Raw genomic sequence first — 7500 nt, 5'->3', positions numbered from 1 at the left:
GATGCGCTAACAAACATGGATTTCTAGTCCATCGCCTTAACCACTCGGCCACGACTACTGCTTAAGCCTTGCTGTATTTTCACAATAGATTGTCTATGGATTGAGCTGCCTGCACTGAGAAATTGAGGATGTATTGTATTGACCCAAACACACCCAAAACTTCATTCTCCTTTACATTTGATGCGCTAATGGCCTGAACTCGCTATGGGCATCACAGGTTTCAAGTTTTTAAAAACTTGCAGAAAAGAGAAAACTTAAGGCGTTCGTAGTCGGCAGGATTCGAACCTGCGCGGGGTGACCCCAATGGATTTCTAGTCCATCGCCTTAACCACTCAGCCACGACTACTGAATAAACCATGTCCTAGTTTCACAATAGATTGTCTATGGATTGAGATGCCTGCAGTCAGAAAGTGAGGATGTATTATATTGACCCAAATACACCCAAAACTTCATTCTCCTTACATTTTGCCCCGAAAAATGATTGCAAGACCAAGGGAGCTTGCCGAAATAGCTCAGTTGGGAGAGCGTTAGACTGAAGATCTAAAGGTCCCTGGTTCGATCCCGGGTTTCGGCATTGTGGAAGATAATATTTTTCGACATAAAATGCAATTTTGCAACAAAAAGCTTACGTTTTCAGGCTTCAAACTTTAAAATCATATTTACAAAAACATTTTTACAAAACTCACTTTGCCACAACCACTGCTTATGTCTCTCAGTAGCCAACTCCAGTCCTCGAGAGCTACCAACAGTTCCCATCTTCCAGACAACCTAGCTGCTGCACAGGTGCACTCATTACTCACTAACACATTTTAAAAGATCCACAGGTGGAGCTAATTACTTCACTTGTGATTCTGTGAGGTGAGCTGGAAAACATTAACTGTTGGTAGCTCTCGAGGACTGGAGTTGGCTACCCCAGACTTAGAGAATGCTTTATACTCTGTATATTTTGAGTTTGTAAATTGCCAAAAATTGCTATCTGAGCAAAAAATAAAAACAACTCCTTCGAGCCGGAATTGAACCAGCGACCTAAGGATTTCTACACCAATCATCTCTACAGTCCTCCGCTCTACCAGCTGAGCTATCGAAGGATGCTGTAGGTTCTCAAATATGTTATTATATGCTCTTTAATATAGCTTTAAATGTTTAGCTAAATGAGTGTTCTAGGAATAATGTGAATATTCTATTGTTTATAACCATTTGACAACCTTTGTTCAAAATTGGGCTTTGAAAATTAATTTCTAATTAATAATTTCTATTCAGTGTGGCTGCTGAAATTGACTGGTGTCAGTCTTAAGGAGGGGAAGAGAATGTGTGTAAGAAAAAGAGAAAACCAGCTGGCATCCCAAAGATTTTGATGCGCTAACAAACATGGATTTCTAGTCCATCGCCTTAACCAATCGGCCACGACTACTGCTTAAGCCTTGCTGTATTTTCACAATAGATTGTCTATGGATTGAGCTGCCTGCACTGAGAAATTAAAGATCTAAAGGTACCTGGTTCGATCCCGGGTTTCGGCATTGTGGAAGATAATATTTTTCGACATAAAATGCAATTTTGCAACAAAAAGCTTACGTTTTCAGGCTTCAAACTTTAAAATCATATTTACAAAAACATTTTTACAAAAATCACTTTGCCACAACCACTGCTTATGTCTCTCAGTAGCCAACTCCAGTCCTCGAGAGCTACCAACAGTTCCCATCTTCCAGACAACCTAGCTGCTGCACAGGTGCACTCATTACTCACTAACACATTTTAAAAGATCCACAGGTGGAGCTAATTACTTCACTTGTGATTCTGTGAGGTGAGCTGGAAAACATTAACTGTTGGTAGCTCTCGAGGACTGGAGTTGGCTACCCCAGACTTAGAGAATGCATTATACTCTGTATATTTTGAGTTTGTAAATTGCCAAAAATTGCTATCTGAGCAAAAAATAAAAAAAACTCCTTCGAGCCGGAATTGAACCAGCGACCTAAGGATTTCTACACCAATCATCTCTACAGTCCTCCGCTCTACCAGCTGACTAATTAATAATTTCTATTCAGTGTGGCTGCTGAAATTGACTGGTGTCAGTCTTAAGGAGGGATAGAGAATGTGTGTAAGAAAAAGAGAAAACAAGCTGGCATCCAAAAGATTTTGATGCGCTAACAAACATGGATTTCTAGTCCACCGCCTTAACCACTCGGCCACGACTACTGCTTAAGCCTTGCTGTATTTTCACAATAGGTTGTCTATGGATTGAGCTGCCTGCACTGAGAAATTGAAGATCTAAAGGTACCTGGTTCGATCCCGGGTTTCGGCATTGTGGAAGATAATATTTTTCGACATAAAATGCAATTTTGCAACAAAAAGCTTACGTTTTCAGGCTTCAAACTTTAAAATCATATTTACAAAAACATTTTTACAAAAATCACTTTGCCACAACCACTGCTTATGTCTCTCAGTAGCCAACTCCAGTCCTCGAGAGCTACCAACAGTTCCCATCTTCCAGACAACCTAGCTGCTGCACAGGTGCACTCATTACTCACTAACACATTTTAAAAGATCCACAGGTGGAGCTAATTACTTCACTTGTGATTCTGTGAGGTGAGCTGGAAAACATTAACTGTTGGTAGCTCTCGAGGACTGGAGTTGGCTACCCCAGACTTAGAGAATGCTTTATACTCTGTATATTTTGAGTTTGTAAATTGCCAAAAATTGCTATCTGAGCAAAAAATAAAAACAACTCCTTCGAGCCGGAATTGAACCAGCGACCTAAGGATTTCTACACCAATCATCTCTACAGTCCTCCGCTCTACCAGCTGACTAATTAATAATTTCTATTCAGTGTGGCTGCTGAAATTGACTGGTGTCAGTCTTAAGGAGGGGAAGAGAATGTGTGTAAGAAAAAGAGAAAACAAGCTGGCATCCAAAAGATTTTGATGCGCTAACAAACATGGATTTCTAGTCCATCGCCTTAACCACTCGGCCACGACTACTGCTTAAGCCTTGCTGTATTTTCACAATAGATTGTCTATGGATTGAGCTGCCTGCACTGAGAAATTGAGGATGTATTGTATTGACCCAAACACACCCAAAACTTCATTCTCCTTTACATTTGATGCGCTAATGGCCTGAACTCGCTATGGGCATCACAGGTTTCAAGTTTTTAAAAACTTGCAGAAAAGAGAAAACTTAAGGCGTTCGTAGTCGGCAGGATTTGAACCTGCGCGCGGAGACCTCAATGGATTTCTAGTCCATCGCCTTAACCACTCGGCCACGACTACTGAATAAACCATGTCCTAGTTTCACAATAGATTGTCTATGGATTGAGATGCCTGCAGTCAGAAAGTGAGGATGTATTATATTGACCCAAATACACCCAAAACTTCATTCTCCTTACATTTTGCCCCGAAAAACGATTGCAAGACCAAGGGAGCTTGCCGAAATAGCTCAGTTGGGAGAGCATTAGACTGAAGATCTAAAGGTCCCTGGTTCGATCCCGGGTTTCGGCATTGTGGAAGATAATATTTTTCGACATAAAATGCAATTTTGCAACAAAAAGCTTACGTTTTCAGGCTTCAAACTTTAAAATCATATTTACAAAAACATTTTTACAAAAATCACTTTGCCACAACCACTGCTTATGTCTCTCAGTAGCCAACTCCAGTCCTCGAGAGCTACCAACAGTTCCCATCTTCCAGACAACCTAGCTGCTGCACAGGTGCACTCATTACTCACTAACACATTTTAAAAGATCCACAGGTGGAGCTAATTACTTCACTTGTGATTCTGTGAGGTGAGCTGGAAAACATTAACTGTTGGTAGCTCTCGAGGACTGGAGTTGGCTACCCCAGACTTAGAGAATGCTTTATACTCTGTATATTTTGAGTTTGTAAATTGCCAAAAATTGCTATCTGAGCAAAAAATAAAAAAAACTCCTTCGAGCCGGAATTGAACCAGCGACCTAAGGATTTCTACACCAATCATCTCTACAGTCCTCCGCTCTACCAGCTGAGCTATCGAAGGATGCTGTAGGTTCTCAAATATGTTATTATATGCTCTTTAATATAGCTTTAAATGTTTAGCTAAATGAGTGTTCTAGGAATAATGTGAATATTCTATTGTTTATAACCATTTGACAACCTTTGTTTAAAATTGGGCTTTGAAAATTAATTTCTAATTAATAATTTCTATTCAGTGTGGCTGCTGAAATTGACTGGTGTCAGTCTTAAGGAGGGGAAGAGAATGTGTGTAAGAAAAAGGGAAAACAAGCTGGCATCCCAAAGATTTTGATGCGCTAACAAACATGGATTTCTAGTCCATCGCCTTAACCAATCGGCCACGACTACTGCTTAAGCCTTGCTGTATTTTCACAATAGATTGTCTATGGATTGAGCTGCCTGCACTGAGAAATTGAAGATCTAAAGGTACCTGGTTCGATCCCGGGTTTCGGCATTGTGGAAGATAATATTTTTCGACATAAAATGCAATTTTGCAACAAAAAGCTTACGTTTTCAGGCTTCAAACTTTAAAATCATATTTACAAAAACATTTTTACAAAACTCACTTTGCCACAACCACTGCTTATGTCTCTCAGTAGCCAACTCCAGTCCTCGAGAGCTACCAACAGTTCCCATCTTCCAGACAACCTAGCTGCTGCACAGGTGCACTCATTACTCACTAACACATTTTAAAAGATCCACAGGTGGAGCTAATTACTTCACTTGTGATTCTGTGAGGTGAGCTGGAAAACATTAACTGTTGGTAGCTCTCGAGGACTGGAGTTGGCTACCCCAGACTTAGAGAATGCTTTATACTCTGTATATTTTGAGTTTGTAAATTGCCAAAAATTGCTATCTGAGCAAAAAATAAAAACAACTCCTTCGAGCCGGAATTGAACCAGCGACCTAAGGATTTCTACACCAATCATCTCTACAGTCCTCCGCTCTACCAGCTGAGCTATCGAAGGATGCTGTAGGTTCTCAAATATGTTATTATATGCTCTTTAATATAGCTTTAAATGTTTAGCTAAATGAGTGTTCTAGGAATAATGTGAATATTCTATTGTTTATAACCATTTGACAACCTTTGTTCAAAATTGGGCTTTGAAAATTAATTTCTAATTAATAATTTCTATTCAGTGTGGCTGCTGAAATTGACTGGTGTCAGTCTTAAGGAGGGGAAGAGAATGTGTGTAAGAAAAAGAGAAAACCAGCTGGCATCCCAAAGATTTTGATGCGCTAACAAACATGGATTTCTAGTCCATCGCCTTAACCAATCGGCCACGACTACTGCTTAAGCCTTGCTGTATTTTCACAATAGATTGTCTATGGATTGAGCTGCCTGCACTGAGAAATTAAAGATCTAAAGGTACCTGGTTCGATCCCGGGTTTCGGCATTGTGGAAGATAATATTTTTCGACATAAAATGCAATTTTGCAACAAAAAGCTTACGTTTTCAGGCTTCAAACTTTAAAATCATATTTACAAAAACATTTTTACAAAAATCACTTTGCCACAACCACTGCTTATGTCTCTCAGTAGCCAACTCCAGTCCTCGAGAGCTACCAACAGTTCCCATCTTCCAGACAACCTAGCTGCTGCACAGGTGCACTCATTACTCACTAACACATTTTAAAAGATCCACAGGTGGAGCTAATTACTTCACTTGTGATTCTGTGAGGTGAGCTGGAAAACATTAACTGTTGGTAGCTCTCGAGGACTGGAGTTGGCTACCCCAGACTTAGAGAATGCATTATACTCTGTATATTTTGAGTTTGTAAATTGCCAAAAATTGCTATCTGAGCAAAAAATAAAAAAAACTCCTTCGAGCCGGAATTGAACCAGCGACCTAAGGATTTCTACACCAATCATCTCTACAGTCCTCCGCTCTACCAGCTGACTAATTAATAATTTCTATTCAGTGTGGCTGCTGAAATTGACTGGTGTCAGTCTTAAGGAGGGATAGAGAATGTGTGTAAGAAAAAGAGAAAACAAGCTGGCATCCAAAAGATTTTGATGCGCTAACAAACATGGATTTCTAGTCCACCGCCTTAACCACTCGGCCACGACTACTGCTTAAGCCTTGCTGTATTTTCACAATAGGTTGTCTATGGATTGAGCTGCCTGCACTGAGAAATTGAAGATCTAAAGGTACCTGGTTCGATCCCGGGTTTCGGCATTGTGGAAGATAATATTTTTCGACATAAAATGCAATTTTGCAACAAAAAGCTTACGTTTTCAGGCTTCAAACTTTAAAATCATATTTACAAAAACATTTTTACAAAAATCACTTTGCCACAACCACTGCTTATGTCTCTCAGTAGCCAACTCCAGTCCTCGAGAGCTACCAACAGTTCCCATCTTCCAGACAACCTAGCTGCTGCACAGGTGCACTCATTACTCACTAACACATTTTAAAAGATCCACAGGTGGAGCTAATTACTTCACTTGTGATTCTGTGAGGTGAGCTGGAAAACATTAACTGTTGGTAGCTCTCGAGGACTGGAGTTGGCTACCCCAGACTTAGAGAATGCTTTATACTCTGTATATTTTGAGTTTGTAAATTGCCAAAAATTGCTATCTGAGCAAAAAATAAAAACAACTCCTTCGAGCCGGAATTGAACCAGCGACCTAAGGATTTCTACACCAATCATCTCTACAGTCCTCCGCTCTACCAGCTGACTAATTAATAATTTCTATTCAGTGTGGCTGCTGAAATTGACTGGTGTCAGTCTTAAGGAGGGGAAGAGAATGTGTGTAAGAAAAAGAGAAAACAAGCTGGCATCCAAAAGATTTTGATGCGCTAACAAACATGGATTTCTAGTCCATCGCCTTAACCACTCGGCCACGACTACTGCTTAAGCCTTGCTGTATTTTCACAATAGATTGTCTATGGATTGAGCTGCCTGCACTGAGAAATTGAGGATGTATTGTATTGACCCAAACACACCCAAAACTTCATTCTCCTTTACATTTGATGCGCTAATGGCCTGAACTCGCTATGGGCATCACAGGTTTCAAGTTTTTAAAAACTTGCAGAAAAGAGAAAACTTAAGGCGTTCGTAGTCGGCAGGATTTGAACCTGCGCGCGGAGACCTCAATGGATTTCTAGTCCATCGCCTTAACCACTCGGCCACGACTACTGAATAAACCATGTCCTAGTTTCACAATAGATTGTCTATGGATTGAGATGCCTGCAGTCAGAAAGTGAGGATGTATTATATTGACCCAAATACACCCAAAACTTCATTCTCCTTACATTTTGCCCCGAAAAACGATTGCAAGACCAAGGGAGCTTGCCGAAATAGCTCAGTTGGGAGAGCATTAGACTGAAGATCTAAAGGTCCCTGGTTCGATCCCGGGTTTCGGCATTGTGGAAGATAATATTTTTCGACATAAAATGCAATTTTGCAACAAAAAGCTTACGTTTTCAGGCTTCAAACTTTAAAATCATATTTACAAAAACATTTTTACAAAAATCACTTTGCCACAACCACTGCTTATGTCTCTCAGTAGCCAA

At 40.2% G+C, this 7500-nt stretch overlaps 9 non-coding genes across 9 annotated transcripts; 3 read left to right on the top strand and 6 right to left on the bottom strand.

Annotated features, from left to right (window-relative positions):
* Positions 1–264: 264 nt before the first annotated feature.
* TRNAS-AGA (transfer RNA serine (anticodon AGA)) lies at positions 265–346 on the bottom strand. Its single transcript has one exon. It is a non-coding gene; the product is annotated as a tRNA-Ser (tRNA).
* A 155-nt stretch (positions 347–501) lies between these two features.
* TRNAF-GAA (transfer RNA phenylalanine (anticodon GAA)) lies at positions 502–574 on the top strand. Its single transcript has one exon. It is a non-coding gene; the product is annotated as a tRNA-Phe (tRNA).
* Positions 575–998: 424 nt separating this feature from the next.
* Positions 999–1088, bottom strand: TRNAY-GUA (transfer RNA tyrosine (anticodon GUA)). The gene is given in 2 exon segments: positions 999–1034; positions 1052–1088. It is a non-coding gene; the product is annotated as a tRNA-Tyr (tRNA).
* Positions 1089–3181: 2093 nt separating this feature from the next.
* Positions 3182–3263, bottom strand: TRNAS-AGA (transfer RNA serine (anticodon AGA)). Its single transcript has one exon. It is a non-coding gene; the product is annotated as a tRNA-Ser (tRNA).
* Positions 3264–3418: 155 nt separating this feature from the next.
* TRNAF-GAA (transfer RNA phenylalanine (anticodon GAA)) lies at positions 3419–3491 on the top strand. Its single transcript has one exon. It is a non-coding gene; the product is annotated as a tRNA-Phe (tRNA).
* A 424-nt stretch (positions 3492–3915) lies between these two features.
* TRNAY-GUA (transfer RNA tyrosine (anticodon GUA)) lies at positions 3916–4005 on the bottom strand. Its single transcript is given in 2 exon segments — positions 3916–3951; positions 3969–4005. It is a non-coding gene; the product is annotated as a tRNA-Tyr (tRNA).
* An 853-nt stretch (positions 4006–4858) lies between these two features.
* Positions 4859–4948, bottom strand: TRNAY-GUA (transfer RNA tyrosine (anticodon GUA)). Its single transcript is given in 2 exon segments — positions 4859–4894; positions 4912–4948. It is a non-coding gene; the product is annotated as a tRNA-Tyr (tRNA).
* Positions 4949–7041: 2093 nt separating this feature from the next.
* Positions 7042–7123, bottom strand: TRNAS-AGA (transfer RNA serine (anticodon AGA)). Its single transcript has one exon. It is a non-coding gene; the product is annotated as a tRNA-Ser (tRNA).
* Positions 7124–7278: 155 nt separating this feature from the next.
* TRNAF-GAA (transfer RNA phenylalanine (anticodon GAA)) lies at positions 7279–7351 on the top strand. The gene has a single exon. It is a non-coding gene; the product is annotated as a tRNA-Phe (tRNA).
* The last annotated feature ends 149 nt before the right edge of the window (positions 7352–7500 follow it).

The sequence above is a fragment of the Crinia signifera genome, chromosome 3, assembly GCF_055691185.1.
Source record: "Crinia signifera chromosome 3, ASM5569118v1, whole genome shotgun sequence".
Classification (NCBI taxonomy): domain Eukaryota; kingdom Metazoa; phylum Chordata; class Amphibia; order Anura; family Myobatrachidae; genus Crinia; species Crinia signifera.
This window is presented reverse-complemented; position numbering and strand designations above follow the sequence as displayed.